Raw genomic sequence first — 15,546 nt, 5'->3', positions numbered from 1 at the left:
TTTTGAGCTGAATTGAAAGCTTTCATTTTCGAAAAAGCTGAACAAAATTCAAAAGATTATGTTGTTTGCTTCTGAAATAGCCCACATGACGTGTCTGGTGAGAAATCCATCTGGCAGGGCATCTATGTGGCGGGTGGCGGAGCTTGTAGCTGGTTCCTGTTTCACTGGGACAATGACAAAATCCATCGACCAGTCAGCCACTGGTTGCTTGCCTGCTCCTAGCTTGGTGTTTGGGCATAATCAAGTTTGCATCCCTGTATTAAGTGACAATAAGTTAAGATGCACGTCTGCTTTATACTGGTGTCATGGATACAAGACACTGGAATGGTATCACACACTGGGACTGGGACACTGCTAGAGTTTTTGGGCTAAATACTGTATGTTGGACCTCATCTAATTTCAGGGACTTTGCATGACATCATTTTGTCAGTTTCTCATTCAATAAAATCAAAGGTGCATTCTTTACTTTAGTGCTTTGGTGGTAACTAGTTGACCAGCTGGGCTTTATCTTCATCTCCTCTTTCATACACCCCTCTCTCTCTCTCTCTCTCTCTCTCTCTCTCTCTCTCCTTCAAAACCATCTGGGTACCAATTAGGACACAGAGTTGCTGCCGTGTGTGCGCACATCGGAGCGTGTTTCTTCATGTGTCTCACTGCATGTGAGAAAATGCCAGCTCAGGCAACAAGCTATAGGCTACCTGTCAACGTTACCATCTGCTCACACTGCAAAATGGTCTTCATTTACCCAACAGTAACAAACCAGCACCAGCCTCCACCAAAGAGCAGAAATAAAAAAATAAACACACACACACACACACACACACACACACAGAGTACCTGGTGATTCTCAGCACTGACACGGAATCTTTTTAGAAACCGTGTGTGCCCTGCCTTCCCAAAGGCCTCCAAACTGACATATAGGAATTCCCTCAGTTTATAAGTCACACACACACGCGCGCGCGCGCGCACACACACACACACACACACACACACACACACACACACACACACACACACACACACTTTCTTGATGGCATGGCAGAAGTGAGAAAAGGGGGCTGCCTGCAAACTCACAGATGTGACAGCAGCTCTGTTCTTCCACGTGGTTCCTGTCATTGATCGGAACAGCTGGTCTCTATGGGCAGCGTCCAGCCAGCAGAGTCGCCCCCCAGATATGAATGTAGAAGCCAAAACTGCCCTTCAACCAACAACAAAAAAAGCAGAGGGCAGTGCTTATTTGTTGGCTTGATCACAAATTGTCAGTTGCGTTCAAGTGAAGAGAGTGATTGAAGCAAAGAAAGATGATGAATTCAGTAATTAATAAGGGGAATTTTTGGATTGGGCAGCACGGTGGTGCAGTGGTTAGCACTGTCGCCTCACAGCAAGAAGGTTCGAGGTTCGGGTTTGAGTCCCGGCTCAAGCACGAGCTTGAGCTGTCTGTGTGGAGTCTGCATGTTTTAAACACGGGTGGCATGTTGGTGCAGTGGTCAGCACTGTCGCCTCACAGCAAGAAGGTTCAGAGTTCAAGTCCCGGCTCCATCACAGGATCTTTCAGTGTGGAGTCTCCCTGTTCTCCCTGTTCCTGTGTGGGTTCTCTCTGGTACTCCAGCTTCCTCCCACAGTCCAAAGACATCAAGAGGGGACGAGGCTGATTGATACTCTAAATTGACCGTAGGTGTGACTGTGAGTGTGAATGGTTGTCTGTCTCTATGTGTTGGTCCTGTGATGGACTGGTGACCTGTCCAGGGTGAACCCTGCCTCTCACCTGAAGGCTGCTGGGCCCCAGACCCCCCCCCCCCCCGTGAACCTTAACAGGATAAGTGGTAGAAAATGGATGGAATTGTTGAATTGTCCATTTTGCATATAACGCAACTATATTATTATACGAATACAAACCAACTTCAATCCTGCTTTGTTTTCTCTTCTTCGTGTCTTCCTTCAGATTGGGTCCCATTTGAATTGCCGACCCACAGTGATGCTTGTGCAACCAAACAATAGCTCTTCTAATATCCTTGCCCAAACTTAATAATTTGCTTGATTATGGGTGTGCAAATTAATCTATAGGGACATCTTGAAAATTGAAAAAAAAAAGAGAAAAAAAAAGCATTACCTCATCTATCCTGTAACTTTTCCCATGCTTTGCTATGTTTGTCTGTCTACTGTCGGAATGAAAATGAAGTTCCACTGACCTTGACTCAAGGAAAAAAAATATCTCCGTGGTACTGGAGTCCACAGGGCCAAAGACGGTTATCATTTCAGGAGGATTTTAGAATTCTAATCGTCTGATAATTATTTCATATTAAATTAGCAGTGGTGTTAAAGTGATTTTGATCATTTCACTGTGATATTTGTAATCAGACACTGAGACAGTCGAAAAGAAAAAAGGCTGCCTGGAGTGTTGTTATCATAATGAGGTCAAAGTTAATCATTATTTTTCTTTAGTTGTTAGTTCAATTAAAATGAAGAATAAAGTCAAATGGAACAATCCATCCACTACTCAAACTACACTGGAGCCACAATGCTCAAATTCATTGAGTTTCTCTCTCTATCTCTCTCTTCTGTCTCTCTCTCTCTCTCTCTCTCACACACACACACACACACACACACACGTGCGCTCGCTCAGTTTTAATGTCATGCAGACATACATTGCCGCCAGCCTTTAGGCAATGGGGATTGAATGCAGCCTATATTTATAGTGGGCGTGATCTGTTCAAACATATGCTCCCTCTAACAAAGTCATCAATGTCAAACCTTGCTCTCCAGGGCTCCGCTAATGCTACATTTAGCTTTGCATGCACAACATTAAAGGCAGCTGGACAGAAAGTCTTGGAGCTGGTGTGAAAGCTAATAAGATACGTTGTTGACTTTCCCGGGTCCCAGTAATTACTTCAATTATAGGCGAAGTACACTTTAGGGAACACGTGTTTGTGTTGATGTGATGAAGACTGGAAACTATAACCTTGGTCGAAGTATTATTACCCCGGTGTGTACTGAACGGTTTAATTTTAATGTTGATGTGTGGATGCGGAATGACGCATTACACTGCATCTTTTCAAGATTTTCGTATGATTTCAGGACTGAATGTTCAAGTTTAAAAAAATCAAAGTGGTTAATTGTGTGGTTTCAGAAGAAGAAACTTATCAGTTTGGGGTTATGAAATATTGTTAATAGTTCTGAGTAGAAAGCAGTGGAATTACATTTGTCTATAACTAGATCTACTTATCCTTAACTGCCAATTTAGGAACTAAACTGTACTCAAGCAATCTGACTGGTCACTAAGCAAGTTAATCCATGCATGGTTACCGTGAACCCCAGTTAAAAGGAGCGCTGTAATTTGGCCTCGTGCAATTTTCAAATTTCAGGAAGGTGCAATATGTGTTTAAGGTTCATTGTGTCCCAAAATACAATTTTCAATTAAATGTTATGGGCCTGTAGAGACAATAAACATTACCTCTCATATCACTAATCATGGGCTGCACGGTGGTGCAGTTTTCAGCACTGTGGCCTCACAGCAAGAAGGTTCCGGGTTCGAGTCCTGGCTCAGGCACAGGATCTTTCTGTGTGGAGTCTCCATGTTCTCCCTGTTCCTGTGTGGGTTCTCTCTGGTACTCCGGCTTCCTCCCACAGTCCAAAGACATCAAGAGGGGACGAGGCTGATTGATACTCTCAATTGACTGTAGGTGTGAGTGTGAGTGTGAATGGTTGTTGGCCCTGTTGGCCCTGTGATGGACTGGCGACCTGTCCAGGGTGAACCCCGCCTCTTCCCCGTTGACGCTGGGATAGGCTCCAGCCCCCCGCGACCCTTAATGTGTAGGAATAAGCGGAAGATGACGATGGATGGATGGATCACCAATCATAATGTTAGTGAAAGTAACCTCAATTAGTTTTGGTTTTTTTTTTAATTATGCAGTTAAAGGGAAAAGTGAGCCAGTTTCATGATAAAAGAAACCTTGAGTCCATTCATCTGCACCCTGTGAGTCTAAAACCCTGAAAACGACATAAACAACCGAAACATGAACAACGAAATGCACCACAGCCGAGTGATCGGCCTTCAACTCGTATCTTTTCTGCTATTCTGATTTGTTCGGACTGCAATCTCCAACCGTTAAAGCTGCTGCACTGTGAGTTAAAACTTAATGTTGATAGACAAATGTCTTCAAGTATTGTCTGTTTTTGTTTTAACTTGGTTTAACCCGAATTTCTTCTGTCAGTTTTTTCATGCCACAGAGGAACTAAATTCATGTGCATTGTGAAGCACCAGGCTGCACAGAGGGAGCAAATCATCCGTCAAGCAAGAAGAACCACAGTCACAAAGGATGAGGAGCTGTAAAAGAAGATAGTCTTAAAACTACTCACTGCTATTCGGTGTGTGAGTGTGATAGATAAGTTACACAAATGTGGGATTTACATCCTGCTTTAATGGTATTATTTCACTTTTATGAACAGGGAAGCTTCAAGGTGGAAGAGTAGAATATCCTAGAGAATCTTTCCCAAAAGGACAAGAGAAGGTATCCTCAGAATTTGGGAAAGTGGAGTATAATCACAGCAGGCAACTGAGAGGGTTTCTGCCTAAAGATTGTTTGGATTCACTTCCATCTGAGAACACTTCATGCAAGGAAAAGCAGTTAAATTCAAACGCAACTGTATACAGAGCACCAAAACACGACAGAAGTTGCCTCCTGACTCTCAACATAGATACGAGGTTCAACCATACCCTCGATTTATTTAGTTTGATTTGTTTTCATTTGGCGATGCTTTACCACCGCAGAAACTGTTTTTCTCGTTTGTTTATTTGAGTAATGATCAATATCATGGATTTATCCAAAAAAAAATGTATTCATCATGGACAATGTTTGCGTTATGCTGATAATTGAAGCCACTGAAGCGTCTGCTATCACACACTGATTTGCTTAACTGAAGCTTAGCTGGGAAAAAAAAAAAAAGCCCTTCACCAGTGGGCACCTGTCAGAGGGCTGGATGCAGGGAGCTCAGTGGATGAGTGGGTTAATTAATATCTGTGATTAATATCGCTGAGTAAGCACAATTAAACCAAAGGTCAATAATTGTACTTTTGACACCAAAATAGTAACCAAGTGTAACAAATCGATTTTTTAAATAGTTGACTCACAGCTCACAAGGCGTTTCTATGGGACTGAAAGAAGTGTAAACGCCACAGCAACACACATTCAGACGGCGCTGAACACGCACACGCGCAGAAAGACGCACCACGAAAGGACTTAAAGGTAAGGTAAAGGTATAATCCGACGGAAAGCAAAACGTTAAAAAAAACAAAAAAAGATCAACAAAAACGGCGGTTGCTGGATTCAAAATCCCATGCCAACAGTTCCCAAAACAAAAACAACTGAGTCGATCTCACCGGATCAGTAGTCCGCGGCTTGGTGAGTAGAAGAGTCGTCGTTCACACAGTCTGTTATCATTTTTCAGATTTGATCTTTTTCTGATATTGTAAACAAGGAGATTGCTCTTCCAAGTAGCAACCATTGGGCCTGGCGCCGCCATTCAAACTTTGACATGCGCACCTGCTGTCTCCGTCTATGGACCGCCCCCTCGCACCCCACGTCCCCATATATATGAACTGGCGTGCGCAATGATGGTAACGGGCGGCAGACGCCTTAAAGCAATACCCCGTTGCCCCAGTACTGCACAGTGTAATACGGTAACACAGGGAAAAACACATGCACATGCACATTGTTCAATATACAGCAACGTTACATGTATTTAGTGTGATGTATGTGCTGGGATATGTCTCATTCGAGTGTCTCTGAATGTGACAATGTCACACAAGCAAAAGAGGGACACTCAAACGTCCTCCTGAGTTTCCTCTAAATCTTCGATATCTGGATATTTTTAAATGTCTTTCGTTTTAATTATAAGTGGCACTACCAAACTCGCGTTGCTGTTATTTTCTCAGTAATGACTTTAAAATGCATCATCTACATATTCAAAATAGTTTTATAAATTGTTGAATGAGGAGCGTTTTATGAAGTCATGATTTCTGGATTCATTTTAGATAACAGATGTCTTTGTCGTTCAATGACAAAGGAAAATCTTTGCTTAGGTGCACAGTTTTTACCTGCACACTCTTCCTTACTAATAGCACTCTCACTCACTCTTGTCTCTTTCAGTTCAAGCACTTAAGTGAAACTATTTACATATTCCCACAGGAGGACTCCTCTCTTAAAGCTGATGCTTTCATTCCATCTCAGCTTTTTTGTCCACTGCTCCATTTTACCCTCATTAATACAACTCGCCTCGATATCTAATGAAAAAAAGTAGGTGGAAAATTATTCTTGCACACTCTGCAGTCAGTGCCTGCTGCTGCCGTTGCTGCTGCTGCCCCTGCAGAGTGCAGCTATGGAGACAACGCAGGTGAACCAGCCTCTAAAAAAGCTTACTGAAAAAGTGTTTGTGCAATGAAGTTTCTTTTACATCCTTCTTTATCTTTCTCTGAGGCCACACACAGCAATAATATAAAACCTCACAGCTTTAAAAACTCTGTATATCAACATGACACCCACAGTCCACAGGCCTTGCTTGAACTTGCGTATCAGCATTGCAACACTTGATGACTTTCGCTCAATCCCTCACACTACCCCCCCCCCCCCCCCACCCTCGAGACTGGGTTCACCCTGAGCAGGGGCCACTCTCTGTCTCGCATGCCCCATGGCAGCAACATGCATTATGTACGCATCTCTCTGTGGATAATGTGCTCAAAAAATGCCCCCTGCCTGCCCTTGTTATTGGAAAGCCTCTCACAATGAATAATGACAGACATCAGGGTGCCAAATGTCCCGTGCAGGACACTGTAGGCATTTCTCTGCTAACAGGAGGGGAACAACATCTGTTTGGCAGCTGAATGCAACGCTGATTCATCAGTCTCACAAACACACCTTGCCTTAAAGTCACAGTTAGCCATTTAAAAAAACAAAACAAAAAAACAACATACTTAGGACCGAGTTACATTCAATGTCAGTCAAATGTCACAAGCTCTGTTTCAATAAATAACCAGAAATATATGCAAATGAGGAGCTCATCAGGCTCATTTGCTCACTGTAACTTTCATATCATTTGGCTGTGAAGGAGGGCCCTGGTTTATTCTGAAGGACACTCAGTCTGACGCAAATTCCCCCACGTAGGGAGAAAATGGCAGACATTTCCTTTTAATGTCTCAACACTTATCAAACTAAGAACTTGCTCAAAGTTGATGCGGAGAGTCGAGGTGGAGATGGTGCTCGTGACCCATACTAAAGAAATGTAAGAGACACAGAAGCTGTTTTACAGCTCTGCTGCCAGACTCGTTTTGTCGTCTTGAAGAGGCCTTGAGGATTAATATTGGCCTCTTCAGTCTGTAACCTTCCTCGCCCCCTTCATTTTGTTTACCCTGACGTCTGAGTGGTCAGGTCACATCATGTGTGTTACAGAGGGATAAATCGAGTGCACGGTTTATACGCAGACACCTCATCAGTGCAAGTCATTTTCACCAGCCATAGTTGGAGCAAAGACGTTTAATACAAGTCAAAAGTGCAAGAGGATCATTATGTATTCCTGAATAAATCTGCAGGCGAAGGATTGCGGAGGGAGGAACTGACATGTGAATGGAGAAGAGGAAATGTCTGCCTTGAGGAAGTCGAGTGGAGAAACAGAGGTGGTGGAGGGAGGGAGGGGGAGAGGGGGTATAATGGGGCAAGTAAGCATAAGTCATTTGGAGCAGTCTTCCCTGTTTCAAAGGAGCAATCTCGCCTGTATTAAAGGTAATGATAGTGCTGCTTTCAACAGAGTTTCCTCCTGTACTCGCGTCCATCCAGGCTTTGCTACGATGGAAACTAGCTTTTTGTGTGAAGTCAACAAAAGCGGATGAAATACAGCATGAAAGGTGGAGAACTAACTGTCCAACTATAAATGAATGACCCACAATTACCATCACCAAACTCACCATCTCCTAGAAACCAGATGGATAACTGATGAGACCGCCACAGATCATACAAAAGTCACACCCGCCTTTGGAACCTCCTCCAGACAGAACAACCAGACCAGGGTTCTCTTACAAAACCAGAGCTTGGTCGGGTTCCAAGTGAAGCATTATTCAGGTCACTTCAGGTGCGAGCACGACTTTTATAGAAAGTGATGCATTGTGGGTTGAAAACCGCAACAAGAGAGAGGTGAAGAGGTAGCGGCGTAATCATTAATTCCACCAAACATTAAAAAAAACAGCATTAAAAAGAGCCTATAGCACCTGAGCTAGCCAACATCAGGATTTTTAATTATTCCAATCATTTCTATCTGGTTTATCTTTGTTGCAGTTTAATTAATGCAATGTAATAATTAAAGCTACTAAATCAGTCACAATATACCACAGTTGACACAGAGTCAGTGTGACTAACAGTGATTTTCCCTCTCAAATGTTTCTGTCATTCGTCTATTAATGTTTATTTTCTTCACACAGGAACAGTGAGAACATGAACCAGACCTGGTCAAGTAGCTGCTCATCCACTGACTCACAAAAAAAACAGTGTGAAACTTTGACAGGATACATGATACCACCCTAATTCCTTCTTGACCTTCATATAAAACATTAATGGACATAATTTGGCATGTGGCATTGTCCTTTCCATTCATATTCACTAAAGAGAAAGACATTTGTTTCATGTTTTATCCAGTCAGGTTCGCCTGCTGACCTGGGGACAGTCGTACAGCATCACACGCTTCCCCCGTTGTGCAGTCAACAGCTGCTTCTTCTCACCTGACGGAGATTCTGACCAACAATGGTGTTATTTGTTTTCCATACTTATAAAATCATCTTCTGCTTTTTTTTTCTTTTTTTTTTACTTCTGCTTATATGTGCTGGGTTCTGTCAGGGTTGCATAAAAAGATATTTTTCTGGGGAGGCAGGAATATTTTCCCTTCATTTACGATAGGGCATTTTTGGAAATGTTCGTTTGTGTCTTATGAAATATTAAAATGGATCCTCTTTTTATATTTGCATGTAATAACAGAGTAGAATGTTGGCCCGAGCTCGCCGAGCGCCCTTCTAGTTTGTAATTAAAGTAGTAAAAATTGACATCGGAAGTTGTTTGTCCCTGCTCGTGGTTTCTACAAAAGACTCCTACTGAGTGTCTTGGTCATTTAGTAAACACTGAGGATGGATTGATGTGAAGACAGTTGAAAGCCCGGTGTTTTTCCCTCCTCAAATATCTGTTTGTCCATCACTGTTTCAGTCCGTCTCTCCCCCTCAGGCCGAGATGCCTCTGTCCAGGGAGCAGCCTGTTTATGAGCATCCCCCCTGGAAACCCACTGATAAATGTCACTGTCTGCAGTGAAATTAAACATTTAGTGGAAGTCCTTGGAAAGGGATCAGGGAGAACAGTAAAACCAGCATATCCTCGGGTCGTCTGCCCTTTTTTTTGTTTGTGTGCGAGTGTGTGTGTGAGTGTGTGTTGTTGTCTTTTTCATGTTTTTAATTAAGAGAGATTTAACAGAACATCATCATCCACTCTGTGCTGCTGGCTTGCATTTCCTCCTCCTGAGTGTTCAAGGAGAGTGCAAGGAGGAGACCAGCAAGAGAGGGACTGCAAGGAAACACAACTCATTAACAATGCTCTGGTAGTTCATCCTTATCCCACATATGGCTTCTCACCCACGCCCTTTCATTTATTTCAAGGAATAAAACCCATTTCTTCTGCGTCTTTTTTTTCCTGTTACAGATCTGAGTGTCTACGAATGTTTCCTTGCTCTGAGCTGCAGATGCATCCCAGCACCCACAGCAGCCATTTAATGACTGCGCCTGGCTTTTATGGCTGCGAATCTTAAAGAGGCCCTTTTCCAGAATTACAGCACATTGAGGTGTAGCAGAGAGGCAGGATGAGAGCTCTCGGGCGTTTTAGGGGACAGGTGTTTTATGTTCAGTGCATGTGCACGAGCACGAGTTTCCTGAGGAATGTGTATATGTGTCTGCCAATGTGTGTGTGTGTGTGTGTGTGTGTGTGCCTTGCGTGGTCTGTTGAAGAACTGACAGAGGTAATCACTCAGTGAGATGGAGGGACGAAGCAGCTTTAAACGCCAACTCTGTTTTAGGCTTCACTGCATAACCAAATAACGCTCTGTGTGTCGCAGAGGCTAATAAGGCATATTCCTTTTCCGAACAGCTCAAGGAGAAAATAGCCTTCCTGCTTTGGAATAAAAAAGGAAAAAAAAAACTTTTACGAGATAGACTTTTTTTTTCTTCTAAGCTGACAAATAAATTGCATGAAGTTTTAATGGTTTTTCTTGCTTTCCCGTGCTGTCGGGAGTGGAAATGACACATTTCACTGCCCCTGCAATGTCTTCATAGCAGTATTTATCAGCCCCAGTGACTTCTGCCTGTATTAATAATCCCATCGCGCTGGTGTAATGGATTCAGCCAAACCCCCGCTTTATCCCAGGTATCCTCCCTTTCTCCCACTAAATCCACAGATTATTACAGAAAATACATTTTCTCTCTTATACTTGTTCTGTCAAATTAGCTCTTTTAGCATCCCGGCCCTTTGGAGGAATTACAGGACTTATTTGGTTTTTGCTGAATGCTGGATAATCACCGGTTCACTGTGAGCTTTTAGACTTGAGGTTTTAGAAATGAAGCTCCATCCACCACCACCACCACCCCCCCCAACCCCCCTTCTCCCTCTATGCCGATCTCATTGAGCTCTACTTCTTTTTTAGATGGATCCACTGGGTTGTTTTTTCACAAATATATATATTTATATCTGTTAGTGGGGAAGCTGCCTGTCATATACAACCTTGTATTATATAGTGGAGAGTGTTGCTGGACTGCAGTATATGACGCCTGCCTGCCAACAGATTGAAGGAAAGGAAGATTATAAAGCTGTTGGACTAAAAGGGTGGGGGCACAATTTTTTTGAAGTCTGTCATAAACCAACACTCCGAGAGTGTTATTGGTTGCTGTTACCTGTCGGTGATAGAAGCTGTGAAGGGATGTGGGACCAGCAAGTCCACTAAAGTTCCATCACCATCATTTCAAGCTTTAACGTGCAGTTTCTCTTCAGCTTTTGTTGAAGTTTTAGACTTTTACAAAATAATTTGTACGTCTCCAAACTCATAGATTAAAATTGTGTGAACCGTCATGTCACAGGAGGGATGACTCCCTTAGCTCAAGGGTCAACGGGAGTTCAAGTCTGCTTGCATCAGCCACTCGAGAGCTTCCTAGTTCTTCCTTAAACAATTGTAGAAACAGAATTTTCTCAAAAGTTTGGTTTCTGAAAGTAGCATAATTACTTCTGACATATTCACGTGTTTCACCTGTGTATTAGTACATATGTGTGAAGTGCTCCTCACACCTATCTCCTTAAATACATATTACTGTAAAATGAGGTCATGGCTCAGCTCTGTTTATGGGCATTCTATCCCTCTAATCTTCGCACTCTCGTTCATTTAAACTTGTTTGTTGCGTCTATAGTTTGGCGCTTTTCTATCCGATCCATCAATGCATTCATTTATCCCCGTACAGCAGTTTTTCATGGCGAGCATCCAGCACGATGCCTTACTCAGGCAGGCAAACTCTGTGGATGCATGATGGAGTGCTCGGCTCAGCAACCTGGCACGACGTGAACAAATTGATTTTTCTGACAGATTAAAAAAGATTAAACCAGCCATAAAAACAAGCAGGAAAGTGCTTAATGGAGCATATGTGCACAGTACGCTTTCATATGTATTCTTTTCACGCTTTTCCTCAGGCTATCCATCATTTCCACTGATAGGTTGCAGGCCACGCTAACGTGACTGCCATGACTGTCCTCGCTATTATTTGATTAAAAGATGAGCGTTTTCTGTAATGCTGATAAAAACATGTTTTATATGACTTCCTTCGTCTTTTAAGTTCATTTTGGAGCATATCAGGTATACAGTAAATGTATTACACTGACCGGCCAGTAACACACTTCAATCTCGCTGCTACTTTGCAACGCAACCACAATACAACATCGAGTCCTTTACTAGGAGCTTGTCTACGGACGCCCTCCTGGCCTCTGGTATTCGAAAAAAACCAAACAAAACAACACATCCGGATAAAACGTAGGTTACTTTCATTTTTACACTTCTCCATTTCTCATCTGTTATTCCTCTTCAATAAACAGGTAGAATTCTTCAGGACTTCAGTGGTGCCAGATGAGGTGTTCATTACCAGGAGAATCAGATTAGTCACTCACACCATGGCGAAAAACAGGAAAACTCCCATCAACGGTTTCTTTAATCGTGTGCAAATTTAAATTCCGTACAAAGTGACAGTATGAATTAAGTTAAGAGTCACACCGTCATTTGTACTCCGAACTGTGTGTGTGAACTGATAAATGTGAAGGGTTCCACACCTGGAAGTTTCAAACAAAGTCTGAACTACATTTAATAATATTGTAAAAATCTATGTGCAGTTTTGTGAGCACGCCAAAGAACTTAGCATTAGCATACTCTTGTGTGTCTCCCTTTATTGATGTTTTGAAGATGTAACCTCTCCTTTTGAATGGAGCTGAACAAAAGAACAGAAAAAAGAATACTTTGTCTTCTCCTTTTTTGCGGGCAATCACACAGGATTTGCTTCTCCTCCGGGTGGTTTACTTCTCCTATTGTTTCATGTTGATCCCTAAATCCAATACAATCTCCTTATGCCAGAACTCATACTCATTCACTATCAGAGCCAAACCAAAGTCTCAGGGTGATTTTTACCGTTCAACATTTTTCCAGCGACGCAGCCACTTGGTCCTGATTAGACATCTATTCCTGTAGGTACTTCAAAATAAAAGCCTCCCTGTGTTTTGTTTGGTTTAAGAGGAGGCAGAGGAAGTGCTCAGTTTAACACAAGATGTCACATATTTTGTTTCTGTAGAGCTCTGATTTTATAGCAAAAGAGAAGGAATCAAAACACAGTGGGGGAATCAATTTAAAGCAACACTCAGTGTAATACTCAGCTGAAGAGTGTCAGTAGGTTGAAAGAAGGGATGATGGGAGGATAGTTCAGGATGTGAAAAATGCTGCTCCTGACACACTTGAGAAGAAATCAGCTCAAAGTCTGACGAAGTTCAAGTAGCCATATAACTTGGCTGAGTTCAGTTTCAGTCAGCTAAGATGAGCCATTGTTCATATTAGGCTCAGGCTCTGGCTATGACCTGTGTCTAAATATGTAATTAACCAGTAATTAGCCCGGTCCAGAGTCAGACTCTGAACTGACTGAGTTCAGATGAAGTTTAAATACGCCAGGGGGATTCTGTCACATTTACTGTCAGAGACGACATGAAAGAAATCTTTTCAAATGCTCGTCCGAGTAGCCTTGATGCTAGCGGTCAGGTCCATTCCACCAAAAAAAAGAAAAAGAAAAAAGCCCATGAATTATGGCAAAGCTTTCCAACTGAAAGGAGATTTAAGATTCATTTTCTACGCTCTTTTCAGCCTCTTGTCTGATTTTGGATTAAGACAGAACAGATAAAAATATCAGCAGTAACCACACCGTCACAATTATCTGTTACTATCTAATTACTGGACTTACTGCCAAACAACGGCGGATAAACAGCTCTCCGGCCATGTTCCGTAATTGACCATCAAACATCAGTGGTGCCACAACAAAGCCGACACATGAAGCACTTCTTTGACGAAGCTGAGCTGCACAGTGTGTGACCGGCGGCTTTGAAGCCAGAGCTTAGAAGCACTTTGGGAGAAAATGTCTTCTCCTATGCCTTCAAGTGTTTGTTTTTTTTTGAATGAAATGCAGATGAAGAACTGTAATGTCAAATTAATGGTAATGCTCATCCAGACAACACACAGTCCTGCCGATAGGGCCTCTGGCATGGTGACTGTTAAAGACAACTGGTTCAAAAGTGCAACAGTTAAACACATGTGGCAGCATTTGAACGACAGACTTCATCTGAATTCTTTGGCGTATGAAACTTCTTATCACATCTAGAGTTTAACTAAATACAGAACAAACTGCTCCTTGTTGTTCCTCCTCCTGAAATGACCACCACCTCATGACACCATATTAGATGGTGGTGGCAATGATATGTGTTAAAATTACTCACAAAAAAACACAGAAACGATGCAAAGATCCTCTTGTGGTGTACAGAGGAACTCCCTGGTGCAACAGTGTTGTGCTTCATGGCCTTGTTTACATTTTAAAAGCCCTGAAAATTTTAGTCGAACTGTGGAAACTTGGTTAAAAAAGAAAACATAGAAATGTGCATTATGTGCAGGATTATGTGGTAAGTTTTAATTCATCTTTCTTCCCAGCTGTAGTTGCACGCTGTTAGGAGACAAAGATGAAAAATCGGGTACATCCATAAAGTGACATTGAAATATATAATCGGCAGTGGAAATATCTGGTGAGTCACACACGAGTCAAAGATTCACTACATCAGACGTTTTTTGAAAGAGGAAAAAAAACACCGTTGTCTTTTTCTATGACCATCATTTTTTCCCACCATTTCTTTTCATGAAATACGTCGAAACGTGCATCAGAACACAACAACATCAGACTTCCGTGTTATCAAGAAAACAAGGAAAAGGGAACTGGGTGAAGGAAGGACATTCTGAAGAAAGAAGATGAGGAAACTCATCCTTCATTTTACTTTGAAAAGTGGATTATTGAATTATTAAGTATATATATTATTCACGTGCCAGACGCAGGCAAGAATCTGTGCCAAAATTACAGTAATCGATACCAAAAAAAAGGACTGAAATGGGTTCATTACCCTTTGATTGATTTTTCTCCAAAAGCTCACAGAGGAATCTCACAGGTACAGATGGAAGCAAAGACCTCTTAAATCTTGCTTAGATCTGGACATTAACAACCAGCATCAAGAAAGGGAAGAGACATAATGGAGTCAATGTTTGGATAGTTGAGAGGGAGCCATCAGTTAGAAAAGTGCAATAAATTTTAGATGTGAAACGATTTCAATTGTTGGGACCGGTGGCGGTTAAAGAGGGAAGAGTCGTGTGCAACCTGCGGGAAGAAAGACCCTGTAAAACTAGTAGCCAGGTTTGCAGGTAAGTTCTTTTTATTTATCTTTTAACCACAGCTTCTTTCTTCTTCAATCCACCCAGCCTACAAGATGCTCTCATGAAATTAGCCATGGATTACATCCCATTTACAATAGGTTACACAAAGGCAGCTCTTCAAATCCTCGGCCACATCAGCTTACAGCAGCGTTGCTGACTCGACAGGAGGCAAGAAAGATTAGAAGACCTCAATCTAATGTACATTAAGGCTACAGACTGGGCCCGCAGCCACAGGATGATCTCCCAGCCAGTCGTCCTCTTTGAAAACTTGGCTTTCCACAGTCTTTTGCCTTTTCTTCCCTCTCCTCTCACCAGGCCTCTTCCTCCAGATTTCTCTCACTTTCTGGAACCTTCTTCCTGACTCAAGCTCCGGCAGCTGCAACCGTCGGAGAAGCCCAGCTCACATCTCGATTCAGTCGCATCGCCACAGATGCCCTGGAACACTGCAAACGGCTATTACATAAAAGGCAGAGTGACTTACAGGCAGAGCCCCTC

The sequence above is a fragment of the Aulostomus chinensis genome, chromosome 14 (genome assembly GCF_037954235.1).
Source record: "Aulostomus chinensis isolate RoL2024-O1b breed Wild chromosome 14, RoL_Achi_v1.0, whole genome shotgun sequence".
In the NCBI taxonomy this organism is placed as follows: domain Eukaryota; kingdom Metazoa; phylum Chordata; class Actinopteri; order Syngnathiformes; family Aulostomidae; genus Aulostomus; species Aulostomus chinensis.
The sequence above is the reverse complement of the archived record's forward strand: the minus strand, read 5'-3'. Positions refer to the sequence as shown.